Source organism: Pseudorca crassidens, chromosome 17 (genome assembly GCF_039906515.1).
Source record: "Pseudorca crassidens isolate mPseCra1 chromosome 17, mPseCra1.hap1, whole genome shotgun sequence".
Taxonomy (NCBI): Eukaryota; Metazoa; Chordata; class Mammalia; order Artiodactyla; family Delphinidae; genus Pseudorca; species Pseudorca crassidens.
In genome coordinates this window covers 62,928,673-62,943,864 of record NC_090312.1, presented here as the reverse complement: position 1 = coordinate 62,943,864, position 15,192 = coordinate 62,928,673, and the positions used below count along the sequence as shown (strand labels likewise).

At 36.7% G+C, this 15,192-nt stretch overlaps 1 long non-coding RNA gene across 1 annotated transcript in view; it reads right to left on the bottom strand.

The window, feature by feature from the left end:
- Positions 1-412: 412 nt before the first annotated feature.
- The window catches only part of LOC137210764 (uncharacterized), a 64,331-nt gene continuing 49,551 nt past the window's right edge, over positions 413-15,192 (bottom strand). Inside the window, exons 2-3 of the long non-coding RNA XR_010936704.1 lie at positions 1,302-1,415; positions 413-681 (exon numbers count right to left, since the gene is read on the bottom strand). This is a non-coding gene — a long non-coding RNA (uncharacterized lncRNA). The remainder of the gene's footprint in view (positions 682-1,301; positions 1,416-15,192) is intronic.

Below are 15,192 nucleotides of genomic sequence, written 5' to 3'. Positions count from 1 at the left end.
AATAGTTATTCCTCACTTTAAAAAGGTATATTCAGGGACTCCCTGAAATTCAGCTTATTCAGCCAACAAGTATATTAGACTGGATCATATGAAATTGCCAATACTGAATTGAGTTTTTTAACCTTCAAACATAGCAATTTTATATGAGTCAATATGACATATAATAATATCAGTCCCACAATGGTTTTTAGAGTATTAAAAGAGTCGATATTAGTTGATTGTGAATCAAACCAAGGCATACAGTGGCAAATAAAAGAGAAATACAGAAATCCATGATATTCATACAGAACAATCTCTAAATCAAGGCACAACAGTATTTTTCAGGAAACATCTGCTCTTTTTTAATAGCTTTGATCAAATTCCAAATTTTAAAAAATAAGATCACAAAAGTTAGAGTTATGACAATGGTTGGAGGTGGTGAGGAGAGGGAAAAAGGATAAAAGAGAGAAAAGAAAATTTTCTTCAGAAAGAGAAAAAAGTAGAACAAAAGAGATTAAAAATGAATTCAAGGTCTGTTATTCTGAAATATTCCTGTGGAGGAAAAATGAATCTATTGTGTTTTGTTTTGTTTTATTTTAATTCTCTAAGGCAATCAAACCTTACCCTGGAAATTAACACAAAGACTAAAATGTTTTCTTTTGAAGCTGGATAAAAGGTGAGTCATCCTTCGAGACCAGTTTCCTAAAAAGAGAATTTGAAAAGAATGAAGTGATAAAAATACAGAGTGAGCACAAGTTTTTATTAAATTTTTGTTAATTATAAGAGAAGACTGTTTAGTAGTGAAACAGTTGGCCACTGTGTTGTTATACTCACTTTGTGATGAATATAAAATAAACGATATCTTTCTTTAAAAAGCAGTAAAAAGTAAACACTGTAATTCTTAGATTAGAGGTTCCAAAACCAAATTAATCATCAGAATTACTAGGGATGCTTTCTTAAAATAAAAAATAAAGCACAGAGACCCCACCCAACTGACAAACTTAGAATCTGGGCTTGAGGTTCAAGAATATGGTTGTTTAAGAAGCTCCACAATTCATTTTTATCACTTAAGTTTGAAAAATCTCAGTTAAAACTAGTGTTCTTTTTTATTTATTTAAATTGATTGTATTTCCACACATGAGAGTCCAAGTCTTTTTTCAGATTCTTATGCCTAGTTGCTCTTTAGTGTTCAACAAGTGACACTTTGTCTTCTCTGTGCTCCGAGGTTCTGTCTGACATTAGGTTAGTAACTATTAATCTTCTAGGTTGCCATAACAAAATACAACAGAGTGAGTGGCTTAAACAGAAATTTATTTTCTCACAGCTCTGGAGGCAGGAAGTCAGGTCAGTGTGGCAGCATGGTTGGTTTCTGGTGAGAGGTCTCTTCCTGCTGGTAGATAGCCAGTTTCTCACTATATCCTCACATGACTCTTTCTCTGTGCAGGTGGAGAGAGAGAGAGAGAGTCTGAGCTCTTTGGTGTCTTTTTTTCTATAAGAACACTAATCCTAGGGGATCTCATCTCACCTGATCTCATATAAACTTAATTACTTCCCTAGAGGCCCCATCTACTAATACAACCACACTGGGAGTTAACACTTCAACATATGAACTTGTAGGGAGATACAAATATTCAGGCCATAATAATAACCAATTACTTTACTCAAAAGAATCAAACTTAGCTGGTTTCAAGATGTGTTTAATAGTATCACCTATGATGAAGGAAAAAACCTTAAATGAAATGGGCTGTGTTTACATCTTTTTTCTAAAATGCACAGATATCCAGAACATTGTATAATCCCTAAAACATTCAATAAGTTGTTGTGTGTTACATAATTTTATTCTCTTTAAAGGACCAAGGAGAATACTTGCAATGTCCTCCCTTAAACATTGGCTTTGTTCTCTGGCTTCATCTGCTGCAGAACCCTAAACATCTTTCAAAGGCAGGAGCTGGGAGGAGTTATTGTGTTCCTGATGGAAGAATCTGAAGAAAGGGTGTGTGGAGAGGTATATGCTTCTGGAGCAGTCGCCAATTTACAAAGACAAGTTTTTTACAAGTAGTTTACAAAGACAAGTTATTGATTTTTTTCCCTTGGAGAAAGAAAAGCTATAGTAAAAAAAATCAGGAACATTCATGCTATGCTACTGATTAATTCCAAATCAGACTGAATAAGAAAGATTGGATCTTGGTTAGTTAGTTGAGGCAAAGAAAAAAAAATCCTAACTTTAGTCCTAGCAATTTCTAGGATTAATTTAAGGAAAATAATCAGACATGAGATCAAAGATATAGGTAAAGCATGTTCATCAAAGAGCTATCTCCTCCATCATTTCATTTTCCTTTCTCAGCTTCTTTCTGAGTTTTGTCAGTTCTCAGAGTTGGGTTTTTTGCCCTCTCCTCTTGACTTATGGGTTTTAAAAATAGAAAAATAAAAATTGAAATATCTAAAGTACCAATAAAGGGAGAATAATGAGATAAATAATAGTATATTCAGACCATGGGACACATTACAGTCAATAAAAGTGGGAATTACAAGAAATTTTAATGACATAAAAATATTCCCTATATAATAATAGTGAAAACAGCAAATACAGAACTGTACTTAGTATTGTGGTAATTTTACCTCAAAATAAATAGATAAATAAACAACATTCTATTAAGTAGATTAAATATATACTCATACAAAAAAGATCAGAATGAAATATAATTTTAAACTTTACCTGTTCTAATTTCTGGATGGTGAACTTAAGAGTCATTTTTATTTTTCTCCTTTTGTTTTTTTAAATTTTTATTCTAATTATTTGGTAATAAATTTTATTACATTTATGATCAGGACAAAAATGTTTTTAAGGAATAAAAATGAAACAGAACATAAATGAAAGAATCATAGTGTTGCTCCTTCCAAAACTTGGGTAGATGGGATGAATTTTTAAACCTACATGCATCTATTGACTTTTCTCTATGGTAAATTAACATCTAACACTCATAAATCTAAACTTCCTACATTCTAAATTCTTCATCATTCTTGAAGATTTCTTCATCTTGAGACAACAGAACTGGCTTAAAGTGTTAAGAATATAAGAACAGCAGCTTTCTTTCCCCCATTTCTTTAAGATCAGCTTTGAACATCTGCAGTCAGCAGAGCCTGCAGAAGAGATAAATGGCTCCATTAAAGAAATGACCTGCTTCAAGAGAAATGTTGGGAGTGGAGATGCAGCCGTGGGAGCCATTAGCTAGAGATAGTAGTTAAGAACAAGGGACAGGTACAATAAGCCAAAGAAAGCCCACAAGACAAGAGGAGAGGACAAAGAAACAAACCCTGAGAGCTGCCAATGCTCAGAAGGGCTGAGAAAGAAAAATAAAATGATGGAGGAGATTGCAAAATTAATCAAGTAGGGGGCAAAACAGGCAAGAAAGGTGAAGAGGAGAAGCCAGAAATAGTTTTCTTCAGGAGGGAATTGTGAGCAGATGAGAGTGAAGAGAGAAGGGCATTTCAGTTTGGGTAAGTGGTCTAAGCAGAAATAAAGCTATGAGTCCTTTTGGAGACAGAGACTTTAAAAACAGAAAGATAGGTTGGCAATCGAATTGTGAAAGATATTGATTCCAGATTAAAAATATAAGACTTTATTCTGCATGCTGTAAGAGCTGAAATGTTTCATTTTAGTGAGTCTTGAAAGCCTGGATTTGATGAGAGAACAAAAGGTTTCCTTAATTCCACAACTCCCTTGTACGTATTAAGAATAAAGCTGAGAGGTCTAAGAATACAATTACTATAAGTAATACTCTACAGAGATATTGAGAAATGCCTTTCTGGTTTTTATGCTGAATCCAGCTTCTCTACACCAACACCGAATTAAATATTGGAGACAGAGTTTTGAGTGAAGTAGAAAAGAATAGCTTTATTGCTTTGCCAGGCAAAGGGGGCCACAGCGGGCTAATGCACTCAAAACTGTGTGTCCCGACCTGGAGGGGGTAGTGAGAAGTTTTATAGTATTGGTTCAAAGAGGGTGTGATCAGCTCGTGGGCATTCTTCTGATTGGTTGGTGGTGAGGTAATTGGGAGTCAGCATCATCTACCTTCTGGCTCCAGTCTGTCTGGGGTCTACATGCTTGTGGGCAGCATACAGTTCACCTCTCCACCTAGTGGGGATTTCAGTATCTGCAAAACAGCTCAAAGATATTGTTTTATTTATCCCTTGAGGGGGAACCAGGACCCTGTCCCAAGGCTGCACTATTGCTTCTTGACTGCTCCTCCTTTGTCTCTGCTTCCTCTCCCTTCCCTGATTAGCAACTATTTGAACTTGCCTGTTGGAACTCAGGGAAGGTCATGGAGGCTGAATGAAGCCTATTTCCTGTAATCAAGAAACAGGGGCCACAGAAATATTTTTGTGTCCAGGAGCCCCACCAAGTCCTGCTGGGTTTCAGTTTGGCAGGAGCTTGAGAGAGATTTTGAAGCGATGCATTCATGTAAAGATATTGCCTGAATCCCTGCAAAAGGGAGGAGAAAGCATGACAGAAAACTAACAGAGACTCCAAATAAGTTTAGAGAGAATCTAAGAACATTTTGGCAGTTTCCTTGCATTCCCACCTCTTCCAATATGGCACAAGAAGATGGTCTCTAGGGGAAGCTACCTGCACCAGTGCATCCTGGCCCACTGACTGTGTGCAGGTGTCCAAATGGAGCTCCCATGACACCAAGTGGAGTGCAGGGGTGTGAGGGGACTGGTAAATGCCAGGATGCCAGGGAGTGGGGACATCAACTAGATGGTTGAGGCAGGGACCACAAATGTCAGCAACAAGTGCCAGTACACTGTCCAGAATGAAAGAAGATGGGACTACATCTCAGCAGACCATAGCAGAAGATGCAGGAACAGGAGGAATGGAGGCATTCTCTTCCCCTGTGGTTGATGCAGACCCAAAGGACAGCAGGAGGACAAGAGGCTCTTTCCCCACCATTGTAAGGATAGCTGACTTTCCACCCAAGCCTGGTTGCAATCATGGAGAAAGGGAGCGATGAAATCCTAGAGGAAAAAAACAGTCCTGAAAGGGAGTTTAAATTGACTAAATACTTATCACAAAGAGAACTTTTAAATGAGACCGATTTCTTTTTAAAGGGCAAAGTTGAAATTTTCCTGCTTTGGGAAGGAAAGAAGCCTTAAGAATAAGATGAGATGAGATCAGTTATAGAACATACAGAAAGTGGCAATTTCAATGGTCTTGATGTGAAATTATCATGACATGCACCAGACCAGGGTCAAAGGGAAGTACATTTTTTTTAAAAAAAGAATGGTTTTGAAGACCAAGGAAATGATACTTGGAATTAGGGAGTCCAATTTGAGAAGAACAATATTTTCTACTAAATATTATACTTAGTCTCAAACAGCCCAGTCTCTTTTAGCCATGTTACCTTTCCAAAGTTCATTGTAGATTTCTTGGAAGGATGAAATTACATTATGTAAAGCATTTGGAATAATAACTATAATATAGTAAGCACTCAATAAAAATAAGCTTCCATTAATATTACAGTTATCTCTTAATCACAAGTTGATGAAAGTACAATTTAGTCAAAACATTGGACTTGAATGAAGGAAAACTGAAGCTATCTACACAAGTGTGTAGCCTGCTGCCAGGCATTTAACTTCTCTGTTCCTCAGTTTCATAATGAGTAGAAAGTAGTGGAGTAAATGCCATCACCAAGGAGCTGAAATACCCGTATATATCCCTAGGGCAGTAGCCTGAGTGACAAGGCCATTAAATAAAACCAATCTTCATATTTAAGCATCATGTATATGAAACCTTCTAACTGCATCCATTTGCACATAACTGGGAGCAAATTAGAACTCTTCTGAGGAGCTTACTTTGCCAACAAAATCTCAGGCTTGGCTGCAACAGCTTTTTTGAACCCCTAAATCTATGCAACAGCTTTTTTGAGCCCCTAAATCTATCTCTAGGTCCCCCAAATTATACCCATGGGAGAGGTTTTAGAAAGGTGATTCACCAAGACATCCTCCCTCCTTTAAGCCCTCCTCAGAAGAATCAGTGGAAGGAAGGAGTAAACAGGAATCCTCCCCACAACTTCCTCCCAAAACATATAGAGTAGAAGAAGCCAAAGAAAACAAACTACAGACATTTCCTAGAGAGAACCAGGAGTTGCCAGATTACCTTTCTGATGTTGTTTGGTACCTGCCCAGATGTCCTTTACCAGGCCCAGTTGTTGTGCTGTCGGCTGCTAATGGCTGACAGCTGCATCCTCCTCCAGAGATTTGCTACTTGCCAATCAGAGCCTCCTGACTCAGAGATGTCTGGGTAGTTACCCAAAACCCTGTAGCTGAGTGGTGGCCAGCAGCTAAGAACTCACTGATACAAGTGTAAAAGCCCAACACCATTGCTTCAAGGAGGGACAACTCCCTGGTGCCATTCCTACTTGCAAACTCCCCATGGGATGAACTTGAGTCTCAAGTTAAACGCATCCCTTTGCCTAGCTTCTTCCGCCTTCCCCTCACACTTCCCTCATTTCCTTACAAGATTCTCTTGAGGATACTGTCTCAATAAATGATGTGCATAAGAATCAACATCTCAGGCTCTGCTTCTAGTGAAACATACCTGATGTATTGCCAAGGAGCTTACATCACAACTGCAGCCAGTGAAACTTTACTATAGCTGCCCTGAAGGGTTTGGCATTTGCTGAGAAAAGTAGTCAATGTGTAGTTCCCATTGTTCCTTTTCTGAATTGGAATTTTAACTGTAATTATGAAAGAACCATAAAATTATTACTTTATGGTGTGTATTGAATATATCAGAGGCAGGTGACTAGTCTTTTAGCTTATAAGTCACCAGACCATGAGATGCCTTTCTTGGAATACTTCCTTGGGATGATGGTAAATAGATCCTACGTATGAGAAGATATCTATTGGTGTTGGGGAGCCAGACTGGTATAGAGTGAAAGATTTTGCTGTTGCCTACCCAATCCATTCTTCCATACTTTCTTACAAACAGCCCCTGATTCTTTTTGAAGTGACAATTCCTCTGTCCATAGAGAGGTATGTTCCCTGCTTCAGAGTAGCTAGGGGTCACAACATGACTTAGTTCTGGATAATAAGATAGAAGCAGAAGTTACAGGACAAAGCTTCTGGGAAAACTTTAGAATTTGGAGAAACATAAATGATATAAGCCTTTACCCCATCTCCTTCTTGCTCCTGGAGAAATAGTGAGAATATCCATCTTATACCAGAAGGTGACAATTATGAGATGAAAACCACATGTTAAGAGTGTGAAAAAAAAATTGTGGAGTCTACAATATCCACCTTTACTATTTAAGACACTCTATGGTAGATTTCTTCTACATCAAATACAACTTAATTCACAAGGTGTGTCAGAAGAAATATGTTCAAAAGATATAATAAGGCAATTTACAAAAAAAATTTCAGTGCAGATTTTCAATAATCGATACAAATTTTAAAGTCTTATTTTGGGATAAGAGATTGGCAAAAGTTAATACAGAAAAGTACACAGTATCAGAAAACCTATGACAAAGCAACTATTCGTACATCCAGGAAGACACACTGATACATTTCTGAAGGAAGTTTTAGTAAATTGTCTATATGTAAAATGTGTACATGTCTGGTCAAGAAGTCAGTCTAAGTAAGTGCATCTATATTTTCTCTCACCCAACAGCTTCATAAAGGCATTGTAAAGTCAGTATTCACAAATGAATTGTGTAGGTAGAAAATTCAAAAGAATGATAAGCTACTAGAATTACTAAATTGTAGGGTCACTATTGATAAAAGCCAAAAAATGCAAAAAGTAAATTAACAATAAAAATGCCAAATTAAATTATGACATTTCATACAATGTAATAATATAACAAGGTGAATGAAACAACATATATTACAGTGTGATTGGCTCCCACAAACATAGCATCTAGTAAAAAGAGCTACATTCAGAGTACATACTCTGTGATTCCATTAAAATTAACCCAAAAGCAAGCAAAATTAATCAATGGATTTGAAATTAGGATAGAGGAGAGGGGTTCTAGAAGAGACACTGGGATTGGGGACTTTTGTGATGCTGGTAATGTTCTACATATTGATCTAGGTACAATTCCATGGATATGTTCACTTTATGAAAATTCATTGAGTTAAAAAAATCTGTGCACATTTTTGTAACTATGTCATGCGTCCTTAAAATATTGATGTTAAAAAACATAGTAACAAAGGGATATCCAAAAGACATAACACAAAACCACCACATGATGAAGTGAGGGTCATCAGAAGCTTAGGGAATTCAACAAATTTCTGCAGAAAGAAATCAAGTGGTGTCCAAGCCACATGAAGAAGTCACGTGCATCCGCTCCAGTTGACAGCTGCCCCTGAGCTTTCAGCTGACAGCCTGCATCAATTACCACCTTATGAATGATTTATTTTGAATTTCCAGCCCAACAGAGTCTTCAGATAACTACAATCCCAGCTGAGTCTGCTGCAACTCCATTAGAATCCCCAAGTGGGACCCACCTAACAAAAAGTGTTTCCAAAAATCTCAATTTACAAAGTCATGAGTAAAATTAAAAGGTTCTTTTGAAGAACTAAGTTCCGGAGTAATTTGTTACATAATTATAGTAACTTAAAAAAGAAGAGCACCCTCAGTCCTAGTAATAGGAATCTCATATAGAGAGAAGAAAGAAAACTAGAGATGAAATTATTTTTAAAATAAAAACAATGATATGATAACTTTCCCCAGTTTTCAAAGGAAACAACAGTTGTTAAATTGAAAGGACATGATTGATAAGCAAATTAAATGAAAACAGATGTGAAATTTATGTATATACTTGTGAAATTTCAGGCATCAGTGTTTCCACCCCTGGAGCAATCAATTAAGCCAAGGGCCAGAGGGCAGAGCAAAGTCAGGTAGTTACCCCAATTCCCCTCTACTGAAAAGTAACTGCTTAATTTTTTTAAATATTTTATGGTGTAGACACACACATTCACATATCAGGTTACTATGTATTCATTTAAAATTATGATTTAGCCCTATATTTCTTGACCTAGAAAAATGGTCAAAATTTTTACTGAGAGAAAAAAGCAGATTACAGAAGAGGCTATGAAAATAATTGTCAGGGAGTTTGCAAAAGAAAAGTCAACATTTGCTAGATAAGGTGATAAAACAAGGAGCAAATAGGCTTAGTGGTGAAAGAAAACAGTAGTGGTTAGGTGTGTGATAATTTTCTAGACTTGAATTGACAAGAAAGCATAGTGATAAGAAAAATGGACCAGATGGGTAAGTCAAGCCACTCCCCTGTAACTACTTGTTGGAAACAAACATTAATTGGCTTAATTCTTCACACTCCTCAGGTATACATTAAGAATTCTAAATTTATTTTTAAAACATGCAAATTATTTTATAACTATATACTATCTTGAGTCAGAGATTAAACTGTTAATAATACAAAAAGTTTCCTATTTTCTCATTTGTGCTGTTGAGTCTTTCTCTTGATAATAAGTTTCTGGGACACTCCATAATTTAAGTGAAACAAAGGAAAACAGAACAGAAATTAAAGGTTAAAAAAGCAAACAGATCAGGTGATGTAATTTAAAATACTGTCTGATGTTTATAGTTTGTGAACTATATCAAAGTATGAGTATTGACCTCCCAACCTTATCTTTTTAATTGATTACTGCAGAAGCTCTCCTAACTGACCACCATTTAATTTGTCTTATAAACTAACATTTTCCATTTCTTATGTAAAACCTAAATACAGATGCTCACAGAACACAAAATACTCTCCAACCCTAAACTACCCTTTTGTATGCCTGAATACTTCCTCTTGCAGTTTAATTGTATGCCTAATAAGAGTTTATCATATGCAGTTCCAAACCAGTTTGTCTGTTGTATTTGTATTATGATTACATTACTCAAGGAAATATTACACATACACATGAAATACAAGTACAAAAATAAGGGAGGAAATCTAGAAGGATCCTGCTCTGAGATTGATTGTGCTCAACTTTCAGAGAAATAATAATTGGATACTAGATAGTGAGTTATGGGATTGATTTATTCAAGAAAGATGCCACAGACCTATCACCACTGAGTCCATACTCATAGAAAATGCCTTTCAAAATATAGGCAAATAAATTTGCCCTTCTGTGTTTCAAATTTAAGCCAAAGGATTTTTTTGTATGTTCATCAGCTAGATGTCTAGGTTACACTGGAATTACAATGTACAAATTTCAGTCATTTCAAACAACAGTTTATCACACATTCTATATATATATTACAATATGCCTAGAAGAAGTAGACTTTAAATATTTATGGATGTCTCTGATGAACACCTGTGTTGAGTTTAGCCAACTGCAAAATTACAGTGCACACAAGACTACCCTCACTTCTAAAACTGATTGAAATTCAGTAGGATGGAGAGTCCCCCAACCACCTTCAGGTTAAATAACTCACTAGAAGGACTCAAGTAATTTACTAAATGCTGTTATATTCAGTTATCGTTTACAGCAGGGAAAGGGTACAAGTTAATATAAGCCAAGGAAGAAGCACAGTGAAGAGTCCAAGAAAGGTAGCAAATGTGGAGTTTCTTCTATCCTCTCCCCAAGGAATCTTGAATGTAGTACTTTCCCAGCATTGATGCATGACAGTATGTACAGAGTATTGCCAACCAGGAAGTATTTCCAACTCTGGACACCCAAGCCTTTAGTGTCCAGAGTTTTTATTGGGGCTCTATCACATACCACCCATGTGGCTGTCCTTTGGTCTCCAGTCTCTCCTAGAGGCTCAGGCTGATACCTTTAGTCTTCAGTCCCTTCCTCCAGGAAAAAAGACACTTCTATTAGGTAGGACGTCCCAGGAGACTAAAGATCACCTCCCAGCAGCCAAAGGGAAAGGCCAGACCTGTGTTTAAGTTAACTTAATTCTTCACTGCACAAAACCATATTATACTTTCACATTTGACTGGGTTAATTGACCAAATATATGACCCAATTTCTTTGGATAAGATAAGAGGATTCCTGCTAAAATTAATTCATCCTAACTGACCTTTTAATATCAGCTGCTTATTAATTATCTCAACCATTTATGATCCACACAAAGTACACACAAAACATGCTTCTCTATCCTAGATGGGGAGGGTTGTTTGATAAAGGTAACTTCTGCACAGAAAGGAAAACTTTTCCAGGTAGCATCCTATCTGGTTGATGTCTCTTAACCCTAAAAGCTGTGATTATCTTTGTTACAATTCTTACTTCTTGACTACAATTCAGAGAGCACATTACAGGGAAAGTAAAGTGATTCCTGAGTAAAAGTTATTTTAAAGATAATGCATTGAAAGAAGGAAGCTTTTAAATTGAGCATTGCATGAATCTGTGAAGAAGTAAATTAGGAGCCATAAAGAATTATGGTGGCTGGAAGCTCAGCATTCAAAATGTGAGCAATTACAGAGAGAAAAACTGAGACCTCTTTGCAATTCAAATAAAATCCTTGATAAAAGCATAGCCAGATTGTCCACATGCCAATGAGTATATAGCTGTCATTTCTGTAGCAGTTCATAGGAATTAGGATTGGGGCATTTGGAGAAAACTTCATAAACCATGTGTGACATTAGTATAGATTTTGAAAGAGATTTATAATTAAACGTACAGAAAGGAGGGAAAAAGACATTCCAGACGAGGAGAGTGTTACGATCCAAGACAAAGAGGTAAGTCGTGTCCAGGTATCTGTAAGAAATCTAATAGGCTTGGGTAAAAGGGAGAATCTTGCCTGGGTTTGGAGGGAGAAATAGCAGTTAGAGTTGGAAACAGTTACACAGGAACCCAATTGTGTAAGGTTAGCATAAAGTCTAGATTTTATCTATAAACTAAGGGAAACCCTGAAATTTGGGAAGCTTAGGTGATGTGTGCAAAGAAGTATTTTTAAAATATTCTTTAAGCAGTAGTATAAGGGATAGATTGAAGTAGAGAAAGATTGCAAACCAGAAGGTCACACGTTTTTCTCTTGGAAATGTTATTAGCTTCCACTTCTTATTTGCATGTTGCATAGATACATGTAGGAGAATTGAATTTCAAAGACATGATACTCTGGAATTCAAAAATGTAAATTTATTTTCTTCACCAAACTATTTTTATCATGTCTCCATCACACTGTTGGAGGCATATTTAATCCCAATTAGTGTTATTCAGTCATTTCCATTGCAAAACTCAAAATCAGGATTCTCCTGTTCCCTTCATCTCCACAGAGCTAAGGCAGCCTGAAATATTAGCATAACATGCTGGGAGAAGAGAAGGTGTATGTTTCATATTTAACCAGTGTCAGCTTTGATCCTTATAGGATGTAATCTTTGCTCATTGACATCTATCTTTACTGCCATCTACTGCTGAAGTCCCAGCTTCTTCATGGAGCCTGGCTGCTAGGGTCCACACACCACATTTATAGATGGTATCACCTCACCATTACCATGATGTCTTCTAGTTTTTAGAGCTTTCTCAGTCTGAGCAACTGGCAACTTCTGCATCCTCTCCCATGCCATTTTGAGATGAAGGTGACACAGTTTGCTGGGTGGAGAAGTGGAGATAGCAGGTGTTGTCTCAACATTAGCCCCTGATAAACATTCCCTGACTTGGGCATAATCTCAGCCTGGATTCTCCATTCTGACATACCAAGCTGGTGTGCAAATTTCTGTGTAAGGTTACTCCCTAGCAGGTGAAATACAGACTCACTCTGTTCTCAAATACCTCCTAAACCCAACGAGGGTCTCTATCTCCTTTCCTCTAATTGGACTTAGGGAGTCCAATTGTCTTTTTCTAGCTGTTCACTTTATTGTCTTCCCTGAGCCATCAAAAATTATCTCCTTTATGATTATAAAATAGGCTCTTACAATATCATTCTATCTGTCCAACCATTTTTTTTGATAGTATAAACTTTATTTTCTGAGAACTTCAGGCCTTTTGCAAATTCCCTTCAAACACTTTTCTCTATTGGTGAGACTCTTGCAGCTGAAAGTCTTGGAAGCAGACCAGAATGGTCAGGTAAGTAAATTCTGTAATTGGATCTCCAAGGGTTGAAAACTGGCTCCACAACTTACTAGCAGTATGAAGTGATGCAAATTACTTTAACTTGTCATTATAAAATGTAAGTTGTAATTACCTACATTTGCTGGAATTTTCTGAAGATTAACTCATTTAAGCATGTAAAAATCTTAAACCAGCATGTGGCACATACTATGTATTCAATAAAATTGGGTCATCTTTTTTTTTTTTTTCAGAGTATTGTATCAACTGTGGGTTTTTCAAAACTCTCTACATCAGACCTTCTCAACCTCAGCACTACTGTCATTTAGGGTCAGATAGTTATTTGTTGTAGGAAGCTGCACTGTGCATTGTAGGGTGTTTAAAATCCTCCCTGGTCTTGACCCAGTAGGTTTCCTAGTGTGACAACCAAATAAATCTTTAGACCTTCCCAAACATCCCCATAGGTGGGCAAAATCACCCTAGACTGAGAACCACTGCATTAAATGGAAGTCAAAAGCCAGAACTATGAATCACGCAAATGTGAAGGCTAGCATAGGTGCCACAAGAGATACAATGCACATTTATAAACCTGTGTTTTAGAATTCAAGAAGAAGTCAGAGGATCTGAAGACTAAAAGATGAAGCTTATATATTTCTTATGAATTATCCCCTTCAGATTACAGTTACCTGAAAACTGAGATTTGAAAATTGGAAACTTGATGTTCTTTATTACAATTTTATACTATTTATTTGTCAAGAATATTATAATCATGTAGGCAAACAAAATAACTAGGCTATACAACATTTTAATTCTGAGGTGGAGTTAAAAAGATGGCCCAACCATAATTGGAGAAGTGAAATGGTCACATGATGAATTATCCACTACAAACAAATCCCATATAGAAACAAAAACTGTAAATTAGATAGTAACCAAAACCCAACCCTGGAGTGTCACTGCACAATGTTAAGTTTCCAATCTTACTTGGTGCTGATTATCGTTAAACCAGGTGATATATGTACATTTTGAGTAGAGATCCTGTGAGGAAGCCAGTTGCAGGTGCCAGAAAATATGTCCGCATATTTCAATGAATAGGAATGTTTTTAAAAATTAGATGCAAAGCTATGTTGTGCCCTTTTTTCACCAAAAGGATGGACAAAAAGCAAATGAGGAGGAATAAGAACATGCCCATATTTACTAAGGAGGTAGAGAGAGAAGTCACAAAGAAATTCTCCTCCTCAATCTTCCAAAAAAGGAGATTAATTAGGAAAAGATAAAGAATTTCTGTTTGTTTTACTTCACTGAATTTCAGAGGCTTTTTACAATTCATTGTACAATAAATCTAGAAAGACAGTAGAGAGAAGCTGGATCCAGAGATAATCCGTATATTGGAGAAAGTTCAAACAAGTCTCTTCAGTCATCAGACATATGATGTATGAGTGAGTGTCTCGTATAAGAGACTACAAGCTGTGGTATAGACTGTGGTAAGCTAAAGGATGCATGTACATCTAAAGGAGGCAGCCACTACTCAGCTCCAACACTTTGCTGCTTTGTTGCAATACTTTATGAGTAGCTCTAGATACTCAAAGTGTCTTAAGGGAAGCTGGAAATCTAGATTTCCATTTAAATTCTCCAACATTTTTTAATGATAGCAACATGTATATATTTTAGCAATATCTTAAGGACCAGGACTTCCCTGGTGGTTCAGTGGTTAAGAATCTGCCTTCCAATGAAGGGGACATGGTTCAAGCCCTGGCTGGGGAATTAAGATCCCACATGCCACAGGACAACTAAGCCCATGCACTCTAGAACACAGGCACCACAGCTAGAGAGAAGCCCGCACACTGCAGCAAAATATCCCGCATGCCACAACAAAGACCTGACGCAGCCAAATAAATAAATAAGATATTTTTAAAAAAAAGATATCATAAGAACCAAGATAGCGAGAGCCAAATAAAACATGCCTGCAGACCACAGAGGCCTTTGGGTCATGAGTTCACAACCTCTGCTGCATGTGCTAAATAACCTCAAAGTCAACTAGCATTTTCTTATAAAGAATCAGTTATAAAATTCTACTTCTTTTCCTCCTTTCAAATGTAACATAAAAACTTCTAGATATGTTTAAATATAACAATTTTTACTAATAAACTGGGATGTGCCCCTACCCTTCAATTATGAGTAAGGAATAGACATGTAAGAAAGTTATATAAATAA